This window comes from Lontra canadensis, unplaced genomic scaffold (genome assembly GCF_010015895.1).
Source record: "Lontra canadensis isolate GAN:19392208 unplaced genomic scaffold, GSC_riverotter_1.0 scaffold2, whole genome shotgun sequence".
Classification (NCBI taxonomy): domain Eukaryota; kingdom Metazoa; phylum Chordata; class Mammalia; order Carnivora; family Mustelidae; genus Lontra; species Lontra canadensis.
This window is the reverse complement of record NW_022630996.1, coordinates 39,114,224-39,132,710: the sequence shown is the minus strand read 5'-3', so window position 1 is coordinate 39,132,710 and position 18,487 is coordinate 39,114,224. Positions and strand designations below refer to the sequence as shown.

The 18,487-nt window shown below is 44.1% G+C and overlaps 1 long non-coding RNA gene across 1 annotated transcript in view; it reads right to left on the bottom strand.

The window, feature by feature from the left end:
- LOC116876337 overlaps positions 1-11,250 on the bottom strand; it is a 68,938-nt gene extending 57,688 nt beyond the window's left edge. Inside the window, exons 1-2 of the long non-coding RNA XR_004384377.1 lie at positions 11,151-11,250; positions 10,135-10,286 (exon numbers count right to left, since the gene is read on the bottom strand). This is a non-coding gene — a long non-coding RNA (uncharacterized LOC116876337). The remainder of the gene's footprint in view (positions 1-10,134; positions 10,287-11,150) is intronic.
- Positions 11,251-18,487: the final 7,237 nt, after the last annotated feature.

The window sequence follows — 18,487 nt, the reverse complement described above, 5'->3', positions numbered from 1 at the left end:
AATGTGGAACAAGAAGTTAGTTTTCCCCATCCTTCACTGTCAACTCACCAAATCAGTAAATAAATAAATAGGGGTGTCTGGGTGGCTCAGTGGGTTAAGCCTTTGCCTTCAGCTCAGGTCATGATCTCAGGGTCCTGGGTCAGCTCAGGTCATGATCTCAGGGTCCTGGGATCGAGCCCCACATCAGGCTCTCTGCTCAGCAGGAAGCCTGCTTCCCCCTTTCTCTCTGCCTGCCTCTCTCCCTACTTGTGATCTCTCTCTCTCTCTCTGTCAAATAAATAAATAAAATATAAATAAATAAAGCCAGCAGGTGAGCAGAGGAATTGTTGAGACAATAGTTATTCAGAAGAAGAAAAAAAGGCAACCTGCCTTCAACCCATCTAGCATGTACCAATGGCAGATGGAGGGATGGCACAAGTGCCTTTTTCTGTGAGTCTCCATCCCTTTCTTCTTATTTTCTGGCTTTGTACTGGAAGAGGAGAAAAAAGCTGTCTGCATTTTACCTACCAGGTACACTCTGGGTATTTAATGTTAAGTCATTGTTCACTAACTTCCAGAGGCAAATCAGGAGAGGAGGGCGGTAACAAGATTCAATTTTTTTAATAACTAAGAAAGCCAACCAGAGACATTTCAGCCCTAAGACAACAGACCCCGTGGAGGATAGGGGAGATGGTAAGGGACTGAAAACTGTAGGATAATATGTAAATCTGCATACTGAAGAGCAACATTCCCTTCCCCTACTCAGACCCCAGAATTTCCACAGCCAGGTTTATAATCCTCGCACAGGAGGTTAGAAGATCTTTCTTTGGAAGAATTCAATACACATAGACCTAGCTTCAAAGGCTGGAGATCATCCAGTGGATGGGTTTCCTTCTTCCTGACCTCCTGCAAGGGAAGCCATGGGTCAGCAAGCCTCATCCATGAACATGGAGCTACTAATTAGAGGTGAACTTCTAAAACAGGATTTGACAACTAACGGTCACCTGGTATTTGAGGAAAGCTTCTACCATGAAAAAGAGAGATTCAAGCAAGCAGCAAAAGGATTTGAAGACAGCAGAAACAGTCCCAAAAGCAGAAGAAACCTTCTCCCAAAAGCAGAGATAACAGAAGATGTTGCATCCATGAAATAAGATCACAGAAAAGGAAAGAAAATTAGAAATTGAAAATTTAAAAAAAAAGGAAAGCCAAATTAAAAAAAAATTTTCAAGTAAGACTCCAAGAAAGTTTAACCAAAAAGAGAGAGAGAGAGAGAAACAATATTAAAATCAGAATATCAATCCAGAAGGTCTGTATCAGATAAGATTAGGTTTGGCTACATTTAACAGAAAACGTAAAATGTTAGTGGTTTAAATGTGCAAAGATTTATTCTCTCTTCGGGTGGTATGACGGCTCCAGAGAGACTCCTATCTTCTGACTCTGCCACTTTCAGCATCTGGCTTCTATCCTCAAATACACATCATGATCCAAGACAGCTGCTGGAGCTCTGGTCATAAAATCTGCATTCCAACATCAGGAAAGAGGAAGCCAGGAGGGACAAAGGGTACTCTTCTCGTCTAAGTCAGCTCCAAAAGCAGTGTTCCAATAAATTCTATACTGACGCTTTTCACTGGTATATCATTGGCCAGAATTTATTAACTTGGTCTCATCTAGCTATAAAGGAATCTAGGAAATGTGTTCTTTTATCTAGGTACTTTACCACAGCCAACCAGTAAGTGTTGTCCTACTAAGGAAAGAGAGGATACAAATATTTAGGTAGGCAACTGGCAGTCCTTAGTACAGGGTCCAGCTTCTGATTAATAGGAAATCTATCAAGAATAAATAGAGAAAATGGACAGGAGGAAATTATTCAGGGGTGCCTGGGTGGCACAGTCGGTTAAGCACCCAACTCTTGGTTTCAGCTCACCTCGTGATCTCAGGGTCCTGGGATGGAGCCATGCATCAGGCTCATGCTCAGTGGGGAATCTGCTTGAGGATTATCTCTCTCCCTCTCTCTGTTCCTCTCCCCCTCCTCTGTTTCTCTCTCAAATAAATAAACAAATCTCTTTTTTTTTTTTAAGGAGGAATTACTCAAGACTAGTACAAAGAGATCTCTCCATATTGATGAACTAGCAATTACCAAGCATAATGAGTGATAAAAGACCCCACCAAGGCCCATCATAAGATTTCAGATTACTGGATAAAGAGAAGATCTAAGGTAAATTCAACATCAAAGGATTGGGGCTAGCAACTGCAATGGACTTGTCAACCATACCACTGGAGCTGGAAGACCGTGGAGAAATGCCATCATTTTCAGGAACACAGTGTTCATCCTAGAGTTCCATACCTGCCACAACTAACAATCGAGTGTGGAAAGTCTCAACCACTAAAGCGTGTGCCAGACAAGAAGCTGAGCGAGGAAAAAAATGTGGATTCCAAGCACCGGGAAATTCCCAGGAGGGCAGCTGGTTAGCAGGTGGGAGGCACAGCCAGCCCAGTTTGGAGGAAGAGAGTGGAATGGATAGATTATCTGAAATTTTTACTGAGAACCTATGGGAGGTGTAAGAAAACTTAGCAATAGATTCGAAGAAAACTAAAAACAAATCCAAAAAAAGAAGCAATTATAAAAAGCTAAATCCTTATCCACCGTTACAGAAGTGAGATGGTCATGTCTAAAACAGATTGATTAAGAACGCATAATGCGTATTACTAAAATATGGACACAGATTAAAAAAAGAAAAATCTAAAAGAGTTGGGAGTAGTTGCTTCTGTAGAAGAAGGAAATTGGAGTAAGGAAATTCTTTTTCATAAGCTTTGCAGCACTATTTTTAAACTTATCTGCTTTATCACTTTGATTTAATAAAATAAGTTTTCAAAATATGAAAACAACTAACGAAGTCATTGTCCTTTTGCTAAATTATCCAAACTACTTCAGTGGTATCCTTCATTGGAATTATTGAGAAATAAAATATTAAATGAAATAACAAATAGATTAATCTGAATTTATTTATATTTACTAGGAACTCAATACCTCTATCAACTGATCCTAAGGATTCTAAAAATCAAAGTGCCATGTTGTTCAGGAAGGTCAACACTGCACACACACACACACACACACACACACACACACACAGCATTTCTGTCCATGTTTCATTGATTCAATTTGAAGGCTTTAGAACAAAAGATTCTCAGGAATGGTTTCTCAAATACCAAACTGTTAAATTCCTACGTCCTTAGCTTAACTGTTTATTGATTTAAAAAAAAAAAAAAAGCCAAGAAATGTTAATGAGATAAACTGTGGAGGGAAAGAATGTGTCAAACTGAATGGAGAAAGGAGACAGCTAACATAACATCTCTGCAAAGATGAGTATTATTTGAAAACTCACTGTGCAAATTTTTCACTGAGAACTCCAGCTAAAGCATTTTCTTGAGCTGATCAGGACAAAAGAATGTGTGTGTGCTGTGTTTACACCGCCCAAGGACCGGGATGTTCCCTTTCATTCTCTTGGAAAGAAAAGTTGGTTGAAGGGTCCCGGGAGGTTTTTCTCTCCTTGGAGATAAAAAACTGGAAGACTATTAATGGGCCTTTAAAGTGTGTTTGATGGGGTGAGCAAAATGAAAGTCATGTCAAGCCTCTCTTCTTGATTCTGAGCTGCCCACAAGCAGGAGAAAGGATGGTTTGATTCTGCCATACCTGAATTCTGTGCCTTTTCTCTCTTGGCTCCCTTGTGATTTCACTCCTCGGGATGTGTCTTTTTATTTTACAGATGCAGACTTTCATACATTAATGGCAGCTAGCCCTTAATCTCACTCCAGATAAACACTGGATTTTGAAACCCAGCTGCCCACACGAGTCATGTCACTTCCAGGCTGACCCATCAAATGAGAAGTGAACCTCAACCAAGCTTCAGATGCCTGGGTCCCTGCACTGGACCGTGTATGTAATGACAAGGAAATTCACCCATGAGGTAATACTAAGTGAAAAAAGCAGAACATTTGTGTGTACGTATGCTATATTATATGAATGGGTATGTGTGTTTCAGAGAAATACATACAAATATTACCTCTCTTATCTGTGTTATAGATTATGGGTTATTTGCGATTGTGATTGCCTATGTTTTCTAAATTTTCAACATATGAAACCAAGAGCATACATTACTTTATCATTAAAAATAAAATGAAACTTGAATAGGAATTGTTTTTTTTCTGTTTAAGGCAAAAGGAACTTCTAGCATATTTCCCACCTGCTTGCATCTTCTATATTATAATGTCACCTGGTTGGATGTGTGGAGAAGTACTGGTAGTTACACCCTGAAGTTCCTATGGACTTTTTCTGGGCTGGACCACATGGCCTTGGATATCATAATCTGGCTTCCCTGCTGGGGTTCTGTTCTTTGGCAGACTTCTCCAGCAAAGTGCCTTCCTCCACCTTCACCAAGGGGTTCCTGACTATTTGCTTGAATAGCCAAGAAGGATAAATATTTCAGGCTGATTAAGATGAACTTGGATTTGAAGAAGCATCTCTTTTCAAAAATTTTCAGAATGTAGAGTTTTATTCTTACTAAGCAGTAGAGAGCTGATAGGCAAGGAAGGCCCTTAGAAAAGTGAGCTATTCTCTCTTTCTGCGTGACATTATATCTTCCTTCGGCCTTATGTTATCTCAGATCAAATTTACCAGCACCGGGAAAAAAAAACAGGAATATCAGTCTTTTTAATGACAGGGAAACACAGCTAATCCGATATCTGAACTTGTTACCTTATAGATGCAGAAGGAGGAAGACTAAGGTTTCTTTTTTGGAGAACTGACCTGCCAAGGCCTGGCTGTGTCAACTGGGTGACTGACTTTTCAGTTAGAGAAGCGGTCCCTCTCCTTTGTTGCCATTAAGTGACAGTTTAATACTATGTCACATGTCAGCCTCTTGTTACCATCTGAACATGCAGAATTCCAGGACTTTGGAGAACAGTTGATTCTTAATCATCCTTGAGAACAGGGTGTCTCTATTTAGACAATATGAATGCAGTCAGCCCAAAATGGCAGGAAAATTATAGCATGTTTATTTCATCTTGGACTACTTTTTTGCTTGAACATTTGAAATGTGCGGCTGTTGTTCAGAAGTTTGCACCATTTCCAACAAAATAACAAAGCTACAGAGTTGAGCTCTGACTCAGGAATTGCTCTGAAACTGTTTTTCTTATCCTTTCACTCTGTTCCAACCTGCTCCATACTGTCACACCATGAGGGCCAGACAGAGTCCTTTCTCATCAGGACAGAAATAAAGCATCCACTTCAGCTGACTTATCACCTCTAAGCTCTTATCTTTCTGGTGCAGAAAATTCCCTGGACATATGAGAAAAAGAAGGCTAGATATTTTTTGAAAACTAATTAATCAATGACAAATTTATTGAGTACTGACATATTATATGACGCTTAATGTGTTAGGTGCTGGTGGTATTGGAGACTATTTCTGCCCTTAAAGATGTAACCAAACTCTATGACACCATGATCTCAGTGCTGGAGTGCAGATGGAGAAAGAAAGTGCTAGATATTCAGAAGTGGGGCCCCTACACTGAAGGTTCAGAAAGCTTTTCTAAAGTAACTGAGCACTGATATTGAAGAACGAAGAGTTCTCCATGTAGCAAAGTGGGAAAAGGTATTCCAAGACAAAGAAATGGCTTGGTGAAGGCAGAGTCAGGAACACATATGGTGAATCCAAGGGGTCCCAAGTCCTTTGGGATAGCCAGGGCACAGCGTAATATACAAGGGAAGACGAGAAGTGGAAGATCATATGGCAGGGACAAATCTTGGAGGCTTTGCAGGCAACACTAAGTTATGTAGGCCTTCTCTTGAGATCAAACAAGAGCAATTGAGGGATTTTGAGCAGGCGAATTAGGTGATTAAATTTCCCTTTAGAAAAATCACTATGGATACAGGGTAGAGAACAGTTGGGAGGAATGGGAAGAACACTGGAGCCAGAGACACCAGTTTGGAGATGATGGCAGTAGACCAGGCCTGCACCAAAGAAGGTGTCTGGGAGGCAGCATGGACAGGGTTTTGTGATGGATCAGGGGGTGGTGGTGGAAGTCAAGGAGAAGGTTAGGATGAACCAGGGTTTTGGCTTGAGAGAACTGGTGAGTGATAGTGCCATTAACAGAAACCAGTGATCCAGAAGGAGGATAAATTCCACTTTACAGGGCTTCTAGTATGACAGGATAGCTCTTATCAGGATGGAGGTTGCACTGGCACAACCACGCAGAGATGGTGATGAGTCATTGCTATAGTCATGCGTTCACCGAATCTGCTCTACACCAGGCACTGGGCTGGGCAATGACACAAGAGTCCTGTGGCGCAGGATTCACTTCCTTTCACAGTTCTACTCCTTACCAACCCAGAGACTCTCACAATCCCATTACCTACTGCGTTTCCGTGTCAACATCTCAAATATGGCGACCACACCCTCAGCTTCTTTGGATGAGCATAGTGATAACACTGGGGAAAGCCCTTGGTACACTGTAACCACTAGAACCTGAATGACAATTTCAACAAAGAAGCTGGAAGTGGAGTTTGCCTTGTAGATAATGGACCATCCTGGCTATGGAAGAGTCAAGAAACAAGAGGTAAAGAAAAACTAATCTTCTTAGCAGTGTGACAGACCCAGATGGAAGTAAGGAGGGGACTCACAGGGACTCCATCACGCCCCTCCTACACAGTGACTGCCCCCTTCACCCACAGTGTACAGGGATGTAAGCTGGGATAGAGGGAACTACTCTGAAATACCATGGGCGAGTTTGTAAAACTAAGAAGAGTTATCAGTAACATCGTTCATTTTAAATAATAATTTCTTCTTGTTGGTGTTTCCAATAAGTACAGATTAATTTCAGATGTGGTAAAGGTAAACAGGCAAAGTTCTTTCCATTCCTGTGGTCCTTAGTAGTGAAACAAATTGCTTTCAATTTTATGAATTTCATAGACTTCATCTCTTGGTATTCTGATAATGACTCTGAAGCATGGCAGAAATTATTATACTCATTTTGCAGTATTAATTAGTAAGATTTAATTAATTAATAAGAATTAATATTTGGGGTATCTGACAAGCTAGTGAACATCATACAGATAGTTGATGCAACCTTGAATCCACATCCATCTCTCTGAGATGAAGACTTTTTATGTTATTTTATATATTTACTTAGAGGGATCAATAGTTTTGAAAACTTTGTGAAATATTGTTCAGCAAATCCCTTCTCAGTTTCTCAAAGATTAGGTCTGAGAAAGTATTTCAGAGAATTCCTGGCTCCATTTCCAATTCCCTCTCTTTCCTAAATCTCAAGACTCTTTTCTCTACTGGTTCTTTTAACCTACAACATGGTAGGGTCTCTACCCTCCCTGACTCTTTCTCCTCTTGTAGGTATGATCTCATCTCTCTCTTCCTCTTCTTGCTCAAGATTTCTGAAAAAAACTGGAAGTGTGGTCTACACTCCCCCAGTTTTTTCTGTATTTCAGCCCACTAAATCAGGCCTCCCTCTAGGACCAGTGCACTGAACTTGTATTTACGAGGGTAACTCATGACCCCCCCCCCTTGTCACATGTTTTGGCCCTTGAATGTGACTTCCATGCAGTATGTACTTCTGACCATGTCTTCTCTCTGCCTGGTTTCTGTGGCCTCTTGCTCTGGGCTCCTTCCTGGCCCTCTCCCTTCTCCCCCCATCTCCTTTGTGGGCTGGCTCCTCTTTCTCTGCCTGCTCAGTAAAGCCCTATATTCTCCATACACCTTGACCTTCCTTTCTTCTCACTCCACAGATGAGGATGGTATATCTCAGCCTTTTTGTGTCTGCAGCACCCTCTGGAGCAGCAGAGTTTGTGGAGGCAGTAGGAAGGAATTTAACTGCACCCAAGAGAGTGAACTATCTCCTTGTCGCCTTTTGGGATGGTGTGGCTGTTTAATGGCATCGTTAAAACTGTAATAAATGCTGCAAAAGAAAGTTACACAGGATTATGAGAGCTTATAATAGGAGAAGTTGACCTAGTCAAGACTTCGGAGAAGTTTAGTTGAGATCTGAAAAATGAAGAGGAGTTCATTTAGGTGATGTTCTCTACAAAGAATAAATAGCATGTGTATAGGGCCTGTGACAAGAAAGAATGTTCCCTGCTCAAGGATCTGAAAGCAGGCCTGGATGCCTGGAGAAAAGAGGTCGGGGGAGAGGCCTGAGTAAGTCATGCTGGAGACAGTGAGGGCTTTCCGAAAAAGCTCAGGATCTTTGTTGTTATGATCTGAGCAAAGGGAAGTCACTAAACTACAGATCATGGGGGTTAATAAGATCAGCTTTGGGTTTCAATACGATCTCTCTGGCCACACCATGGAAAAGGTCTGGAAGAGAGAAACAGAGTGTTGCACAGTGATCAGCTGGGAAGCTGCTTATGGGAGCACTGGGGAGAGGAGGAACCAGTGCCCACGGGAAATACCAGCCAGACCCAAGAGACGAAATCCATCTTGGGAAGGAGTAACGAGGGAAAGGCAGCTGAGGAAGTTGCTGGGTGGGCCAGGTGGACATGTGGGCAGATGGGCAACACGGAGAACAGGATAGGTTTGGGAGGAAGACCCTGAGTGTGGTCTCAGACATGTGGAATTTGAGGCTCCTGAACTGCCAAGCTCTGTCAGACATTCTCTCTCTGAAGTGGCCTCCCTTCCCCAATTTCTGACAGGGAAAACTCCAGTCCCTCCATGGAAGCCCAGCCCAGGTACTGCTGTCTCCCTCCTTCCCCACACCACACAGAGCTCATCATTTCTTCTCCTGTATTACCTCTCTGTTCAAGGCAATCTCCTCTCTTGTAAGGAACTGTAAAACTCTATTTGCAAGCTCATGTCCTCCTCTAAGCTGTTTGCTCCCTGGAGGCAAAGCTGTGAATTCATCTTTGCACCCCAAGAACCAATACATTATCACCATCTAATAGCTGCTCATAAACACTTGAAGAATTGATGTGGATACATGTATAAAACATTTACAATTTCTCTAACGCCTTTCTCCTGACGAGCTCAGGAAGTCATAGCAGCTGGAAATACACGTTTACAAGTAGAGGGTATGAAAGGTGAGCTTTTTCAGGCATTTGCGAGCTGTGGGAGGAGAAGAGACATTTGCCTGTCACCAGGTCACTATAACCATTAGGAGTCCGTTTGGCTGCAAGGAACAGAAAACCCAGCCTAGTGGCTTAAACAAATGGGGACTATTTTTCTCACATGGCAAGATGTTCAGTGAGGGGCTGTTGCTGGCATTGCTTTGAATGCCCAACAATGCCAGGCTCTTTTTCACTCAGTCATCCTAGTCATATTGGTCTTGTGGCTTCATGTTCACTGTCCCTTTGTTGTCACCTGGTTACAGCATCCCTAGACATCCCATTTGTGTTCAGCCATGAAGAACATGGAAAATGGAATGACAGAGCCAGCAGCCTATCCATTCAACTAGCTCCTGCTTGGGCCGCTCAGCTGAAGCCCTGATGGGAGCTCTCTGGCCTTATGGAAATGTCTTCTCTGGTAATTTATCTTTTCTTCCTTTTTTGAAAGATTAGAATTCTAGTTGTTATGTGTTTAATGAGAATAAGCATTAGGGATTCAGAGGAGAGTGTCTTGTCTGGTTATGTTTCAGGGATTTTTTTAAGTAGTGTTCACCTGAACAAAATTGTTTTTGAATTTTAGGTTGAGCAAAGTTTTTCACATTTCATATCCATGATCATTTTATGGCTTCAAAAGGAAGAAAGGCAGGAGGAACACAGCACAAATAGGCAGGAAGCAAGTACGTCACTGTTTTCCACTGACTACACATATGCCCTTATTCACCTAAATCCAACGGAAATCCATGTTCTTGACAACCCAGGAGTGAAAGACATCCGGAGTGAATTATTTATCCTTGCTATGAACATGGGTAATTAAGAAACCAGCTAAGGGCTGCGTGGGAACATACTTTGACAGCAGCTCCTACACAATCTGAACCTGAAGATGGGTTGCAACCCATGTGTGAGATCCTTCCTGCTGGTATTAACTGCTTCTTTCCCTGTGTTCCCATGCACTTCATACATGGCCTTGGCACAACCCTGCGCACAGGTCTCTCCTCTGCTCCAGCCCAGTAGTTCCCTTAGTGTTAGAGACCCTGCCTCCCTCACCAGCATACCTCAAAGACCCTGCAGAGGGCTGGCTTCTAACAGATGTTCAAACACTGCAGGGCTGAGAGGAAGAGTCTGTGAGTATCCTCTTTGCTCCTCCACCAGTAGGAAGGTCCAGGACATTGGGAGGTAGGAGTTCCTCACCAAAGGAGTACTGCACCTAAAGGGATACACCCAGGCTTAGACACAAACTTTCTGCATGTTCCAGGGGGCCTGAACATGAAGTATGACGGGCGTGTATTGGCCACACCAAGTTCTTCCGCCTCACACATTTCAGTTTTCAAACACAGTCCACTTCCTTTCCCTTTAGGCTCCTCCTGGGACAGTCTACCTCCCCAGGCCCTCCTTCACCTGGCTAATTCATGCTCATTTTTCAGTTAGGTGATGTCTCTTGGGCATCACCTCCTGAAGAAGCTTTCCCTGACCTCCCCCAAACTTGGATCAGCGCCACCTCCACGACCACACCCTCTTTGTTCTGGACTGTACTTGCCCATTAGTTTCCCTTTCTAGACCGTGAACTCTGAGAGGGCAAAAGGTGATTTTTGTTCTCTCTTTTGTCACCACAGCTTATGATGCCTCCTGGAGCATAAGAAGGGTTCCAGATGTCTTGGAGTGAACTGGTGGAGCAGTGGCGTGTCCCCCGCGTGGCGGGGCCTCAGGCCCCCTCTCTCCGCGGCTGGGACTCGGGACGCGCACCGGGAGAGGCGCGCCCCTGCCGCTGGGACCCGCCCCCGGGCTCCAGAGCCGCCCCGCCCGCCCGGCCGCGTCCTTGCGCGCTGGGCGGCGGCGACAGGGGCAGGAGCCCGAGGAGCAGGTGGGGCGAGGGCCCCGCCTCCGCGTCCCGGCAGCCCCACAGCCGGCGGCAGCAAGGGAGCTGGGCGCACCGAGCGCAGTGGCACGGAGCGCAGCAGCACCGAGCGCAGCGTGGCCGTGGCGGCGGCGGCGCCTGGAGCACTCGGGCTGCGGGACGGAGCCCCGAGCCTGGAGGCGGCGGCGGGGACGTCGTCCGGAGCCTGAGTCCTACCTAGCTGCAGGTAGCGGTGCGCGACCGCGTCCGGGTCCGTACCGGGCTGGGGAGGAGGGGGTGACGTGCTGGGGCAGCGGCCGCTCGAGCGGGTCCCGGGACGGAGTGGACCGCGGCGCGGATAGTGTTGCCGCGCGCGCGCGCGTGTGCCCGGGAATCCCCGCCCCCCGCCGTCCGCCGCCCGCCGCGTAGCGCCCTCCGAGCCCGGCGGTAACGGGACGGCGGAGGGAACGAGGTCACCGTGGGGTTGCCTGGTGACTTCTCTTGACCCGACTGTCCAGTGAGCGGCCCCTGGCGTGCCTGGCCTGGGCTTCACCGAGCTCTCCCTTTCTCTCTTCCCCGCCTGCCCCACCCCCGAACAAAAGGCTGGGGTCTCGGTGAGGAGGGGGCAGACTCATGGCAGGACTGGAGATGGCTTTGGGGATACAGAAGCCTGTCCCGGAGGTGTGAAGTGACTTGCCCAAGGTCACACAGCTCATGCGTGGCGACCTAGCTGGGACCTGAAAGAAGGTCTCAGGACTACCCTCCCAGTGCTCATCTCCAGGCCCCCAAGATCACTAAGCTGGCTGTGCTCCAGAGCTTTAGAATTGGCCCCACGTGGGCTTTAAAGTCCCCTGAAGGAGTCAGAGAAGGTGGCAGAGACTGCCCCTCCCCCCAGGCCCCGGAGGCGGAGTGGAGCAGGGTTGCGGGAGCGGGCATTTGGACAGCGGGTGTGAGGGACAAGCCCTGCCCTGTGGGCAGGCAGGCACAGCCTCGCAGGAACAATGCCTTCTGAGCGTGGCGTGCCAGCCGCGTGGGTGTGCCTGCAGCGGGAGCTGGAGCCGCGTGGGGACCGAGTGTACGCTGCTCCCTGGAAAGTTCTACCTGGAGAGGCCCCCGAGAGCTGTTCCCAGCTCGCTGGGATGCCCCGGCAGCATCCCTCATATTCGGGATGTTTTTGTGTTTGGAAGCAGAGTTACTCTGTAGCAGGAAGTTGGGCTGTCACTTCGCCTCCCGGAGTGTCATTAGCTACAAAATGAGGCCCTTGTTCTACATGACCTGTGTGATTTAGTTCATGCCCCTGTCCTTATTTCCAAAATCTTTTATCCATTCAGAAGGAGGGTTGGAAATACATTTCTTATGGTCAGCCATAGTAGTCATCACTGGGACCCCAACCTTCCCTGAGTTGGTTTTTGTTTATTTTTGTAACTTTAGGTAAAGCTAATGATGGCAATACAGGTTAGAAGTGGGGTTGCCTTTGGGCCTTATAGTGACCGGGACAGGGCATGAGTGGGCTTTCTGGGGTGTTGGAAATCCTCCTTCCCTTGCCTTACCAGTGATTCCACAGGCATCTGCCTATAGATATTTATGAAGTCATTCCCTTGAGATTTGTGCACTTGACTTATGTGTTACCTCGATAAAAAAGTAAATAAAATTTTAATGCTAAAAATCCACTCACTGTGGTAGCACACAGATTAGTCCAGTTTTCTAGCAGTGCATTTTAGAGATACATTTAAAAACCACAAAAACCGAATCAGAAAAGGAAAAAAGAAAAAAAAAGACGGAGAATAAAAGAAAGTTGAAAAATAACAGGAAAGGGAACATACACTGCAGAGGGCTTTACCAAATGCCTGTATGAACATCACCTCATGGGAGTCACAGTTCTTTACGGGAGATACTGTTATTCTGCCAATTTTACAGATGAGCAAATAAAAAGTCATACACTTTTAAAATGCCCATTTATGCCTTACCCCGGGGGAGCCAGGGTTAAGAACCTGAGTACACAGACTTCAAATTCTGTACCTACCACCGTAAACAGACAATTTTCGGCCACCTGAAGCAGAGGCACGAAACTTGAAGTTTGGCTTCCTGCCCTGCCCCCTTTTTGTTCCTTTCCAGGAGCCTCTGTTGTTTTCATATAATTGTGCGTGTGAGATTTTGTCACAGACTGAAGTTAGCCAGCAGCAGAAGGAATGGAGGAAGCGTGTGTGTCTAAGAACATACAGTTTTAGAAACAGGAGAAAGCCAGCTGGCCTAGCCTGCCAACGCTCTTTTTAGATTTATTGTTCAGAAACCGTATAGAACAGGTTGTGATTTTTGTGGTTACTCAAATACACACACACACACACACACACACACTGAATAATATAACCTAGCAAAGGTATGAGAAACCAAAGTATAATTAACTCTAGAGGAGAACACGTAGTAGAATTTTCACCAGGGAGGATCAGTCAACTTTCCTACATCCTAGAATTTATAAAGACACTTTCCTTAACCCTTAAGTAGACACAAAAAAAAACAAAAAGACACACGCTGTACAGAAATAACTCAGCAGAGGAAGAAAAGTTGTTTTCGAGCCAACGTGTTGTAAATATACATTAAATTTGGGGCAGACAGTATTTGAAACTTTAAAGTACAGTAACATTGTTTCTAGAGAGAAACCTTATCCTAATGTGTGGTCTTCTAGTGATTTTATATTTCTGCCTAAAATTCAGACCTCAGAGAAGTAGAAATATGTTTGTTTTACCAGCCTGTTTCCTGTTGCAGTGTTGGATGTTTGCCTTATTCTTGGAATTATAAAGTTTTGGTGTAAAGAGCGTGGGTTAAGTGGGGCAACCAAAGAGGTGTCTCTGGGTGAATCTGCTTAGCCAAGTGCCATCTAGCATGATTCTGCATCATGAAGTTATCTTTAGGCGAGTTTTGCCTTGTCACAGTAGCGTTCCTGCCATCTGGCTGCTGGAATATTTTAGAAAGGAATCATAATGTTTGACTGACTTCGCTGATAGCATGACAAAACAAACTTTGAGAGGGAACTATTAAGTATGAGTTAGGAATGGTGAGAAAATGATCAGTTACTTCTTATTTAGCCACTGCATGAAACTGAAGAGACGTCCCGTTCCCCACGGGTGCTGGGCAGGTGCAGCCCATATGGTTTCTTACTGGCTTCAGCCAATAACGCACTTGAGACTCCCATTTTGCAATTCTACTTGGGTCTTTCCTGCAACCTGTTCAAGAGGGAACCTGACCCGTTACGCAGCAGGGGAATCGTGTGGTTACATGCCATGCTGACATGCCAACCAGATAGAGCGAAGCAGAGCAAATGTGGGAAAAATGCCAGGTGGGCATTGGGTGGACCAGGTTCCATGGAAGATTTTCAAGTGCAACTCGAAGGAATAGTCACCGTGCGTGGGTGATCTGTTCCAACAAGACACTGAATCGGAGATGGTGTCTTCTAGAAAAGAGTGCTTATGTACTGTGAGTTCGTCAGCTCCTAGGGAGAAGCTCAGAGGAGTAGATGGCCTCAGTTCTTGAACTTCTGAGAACATGTGTCCATATGAGTATGTGTGTGTGACAAAGCAAGATGCCTGGGCCGCTATCCGCTGTGCCTTAGGAGCTAAGGACTAGCATGTACTGAACACATAGTACATGCCAGCCTAGACTAAGCTTTCTATGTACGAAAGCATCGCAATAGCCCTACAAAGAAGCTGATTCTTCTTACTCCTGTTATCCGATGTGACATAGAGACCAAGGGCTAATCTGGTCATAGAATGGTCATGTCGCACCTTGCTCTGGTCCGCTATCAGCCCATTTATAACCCCAGGTACCCTTTGCCTCCCTGACTCTCGCTTATTACAGCTTAGCTCCTGAAGGGCAGGTGCTTGTCTATTTCATCTCTGTTCCCAGAACCTGACCATGCATGGTTCATGATGAGTATTGCATGAACAAGGAAGTGAATGAATGAAAACCTCTAGGTTCTAAAAGCAAAACTTGGAGCGCCTGGGTGGCTCAGTGGGTTAAGCCTCTGCCTTCGGCTCAGGTCATGATCTCAGGGTTCTGGGATTGAGCCCCGCATCAGGCTCTCTGCTCAGCAGGGAGCCTGCTTCCTCCTCTCTCTCTGCCTGCCTCTCTGCCTACTTGTGATCTCTATCTGTCAAATAAATAAATAAAATCTTAAAAAAAAAAAAAGCAAAACTCAAGTATTTTTTGGCTTATGTGCCCTTTTGACTTTTATTGTCTCATTCCCCTATGTTGATATGGATCATGAGGCATGACTTTATAGACAAGATGTATTAAATTTGGTGCAGATGTATTTGAAACTTTAAAGTTTCTCCTTTAAAGCTGAAGAATGCTAAACTCAGCCTGTAAAATCAGAAGGCCTCTGCTTCTTTTAGAAATTCAATATTATTATCTCTTTTTTTCTAGAAATTTTGTCATTCAGAATACCTGGGCTTGAATCATCATTTATTTGTTGTATGACCTTGGACAGATAACTTCTTTGTGCCTCGTTTTTCTCATATGTAAAATGGACATAATAATAGTACTTATCTCATATTGAAGGTAAATAACTTAAGATAGGGTCCATGCTGAGCATGGTGACTTCTTCATAGCAATGGTCAATAAAGTAGCTGCTATTATCTGATGCTTTTAAAAGTTGTTTGCCTTAAATATTTCCTAGTCCATTAAGCATTTGAGGAGATTACAAAAAAATAAGTGGCAAACAAAATTAATAGAGAATGAAACCAGGGTAGAGAGAACACACACATTGGAAAGCCAGATAAAATCAGAGGTAATTTAGAGAATAAGACTGTTTTATAAGGTGTAGGTGGTTTCTAGAGATGAGTTTATTATAAAGCCTTGTGTAGTTTCTGGAGAGGGGATTAAAAATTTGTCAGAGCTTCCCAGTAGCCAAAACAAAGAGGAAAACACAAATAGTTACTTGATCCACAGTGAGCATGAGATAAAAACAGATCAGTTGCACAGCTTTTCCGGGTCCTAAAACCTGGGACAACTTTCTCCTGGCAGGTCTTCAAAGCAATCACTGTTGCCATAGAGATCTCAGTGTTCCACATGGTCCCTGCCGTGAAGACAATGGAAGTTTTGTGGTAGAAGGCAATAATAAATGTTTCCTAGAACATTATGGACTGCAGTTCCGGAGACATAATCCCAGAGCACAGTCCAGCCAAAGCTCTTCTGTGAAGGGCCAGAACGCTGTGGTTTGAGGACATGCTATTTTCTTAGCTATGTTTACCGAGAGCCTGGGGGAGTAGAAAGATTCTTTCTTCCACAGATTATAATTCTTGGGAGAGTCATGTGAACAATCCCATCTTTAAGAACATTCATTTTAGCTAAAGCCATTTAAATATGCCAGCTCAGTTTACCTCATCCAGAAGGAAGTTTTGTGCACATATGCTCATTAATAGAGTGTATATTCATGAATTGTCTTAATACGGTAGTCCCATATTATCTGCAAATTTTATCACACTGTTTGGAAAAAGAAAGATCCAGTGCTCTATATTATACCTCTTCAATCCCTTAATGCTTTCAGTACTTCTTGGTAGTAAGAATAAATATTTGGGGGGGACTGGGTGGCTCAGTCGGTTGAGCATCTTCCTTCAGCTCAGGTCATGATCCTGGAATCCTAGGAATCAAGCCCCATGTCAGCTTCCTGCTCAGTAAGGAGTATGCCTCTCCCTCTTCCTCCCCTTCCCCTGCTCTCTCACTCTCTTACTCACTCTCTCTTTCTCTCAAATAAATAAAAACTTTTAAAAAAAGAATACTTTGTTTTTAGACTTTCTTTTTAGTAATTGAAATGGTCATGTTTTTGTAGTCTCACTATATGTAAGTTATATAGTAATATAATACTAATGTTTACAATAACACTAATATATTCGTTCAAATGTGACTTGTGTCAGTTAAGATTGCATTCGGCTACCAAAACAAACAAACAAAACAAAACAACATACACGTCAGAATTGGGCTTAAACAGATGCAAGTTTATCTCTTATGGAACCAGACTAGACTCCGAAGAAGGGCAGTCCAGGGCTGATGCAGGAGCTCAAACAATGCTTTCCATCTTTCTGATTCACCGTCCTTAGCCTGTAGGACTTCATATTACATCTGTTTGCCTCATGGTCACAAGATGGCTGCTGTATCCCACCTTTTTATTCAGAAAGTGATGCCCTCCCTAGCTATTTCCTCCTATATCTCATTGGCCAAGATGATGTCACAAAGTTGCTCGAAATATAAGGAAGTCTGAGAAAGCAAATATTTTTAGCTGGGTAAATTGCAAGCGCCACCTCCCCACCCACAAATTAGGGGTTTTGCTATGAGGAAGAAGAGGGAATGGTTATTGAATAGGCAATTAGCAGGATCAGCCACCTGACTGACTGCCATTATTAGCCATGTCCCTGACTAAATTAGAAATTATAGAAGGCAACTCAGTGGTTTAAAATGTTCTGCGTTTCCAGATCTTCATAACAGTTAGGCTGAGAGAATGAAACATACCCAACTGCCTTATGTAAAGGTTCCTGAATCACTACCACAGGTCCTGATTCATCCCTAAATTTCAGATCTGAATCTCCACTTGCCAAAAGCACCTCATACGCTTCAAATTAAACCCACTTCTCCCTGCCCGTCTACGCCGCTCCCCACCATACACACACTTTCTCCCATCCCCCTTATGTAGCTTGTGTTGGCAGGGAGCTCTGGGGTTATCCTGGCCTGATTCTTCTCCCCCATTCCAGATATCCAAACTAATATTCTTGGTTCTATCCCTCTTACTGTGATTCTAATTCAATAAAAATTCAATAAATACCCACCCTTGCTCATGTGGTCTATGTATTTGCTTCTCCCTCTAATTCGTTTTCCACACATGGCCCCCAGGATGCTGTTTTTAAAACACAAGTATCTAACATCTAACATCTTTCCTGTCTTCAGAAGCCTACAGAATAAAGCTTGAATTCCTTGACAACCTGGCTCTGTGACATCATGTTGGCCGTGAGCGGCTGCCACACACCCCAAAGCTTTGCTCGTACCTTCCTCATTCTCTTCAACTACGGAATGTCTGCTAAAGAGGTCCCTTATGCTTTTTACATGTCTCTTACCCATGGAAGCAATTAATTCATGTTTCCAGAGCACCGTATATTTCTCTTAATATTTTTTGCCCTGGATTCTGTTTTGCCTGAAACTAACCATGTGGCATGAATTGTTTTTTGTAACAACAGCCTTATTGGAGTATAATTCAGATACCATAAAATACACTGTCTTAAATTGTGCAGTTCAGTGGTTTTTGGAATATTCAGAATCACGCAACCATCACCATCATCTAATTTCAGAACATTTTCATCACCCCAAAAAGAAATCCATTAGCAGTCGCTCCTGATCTTCTGTATTCTCAGCCCTGACAACCCCCAGCTTTTTACTTCTGTGGATTTACCTATCTGGATTTTCATATAAATGGGACCATACAGTATGTAGCCTTTTGCGACTGTCTTCTTTCACTCAGCGTAATGAATTTTGGGTTTATCCATGCTATAATGTGAGTCAGTCTTTCCTTCTTTTTTTTTTTTTTTTGCAAA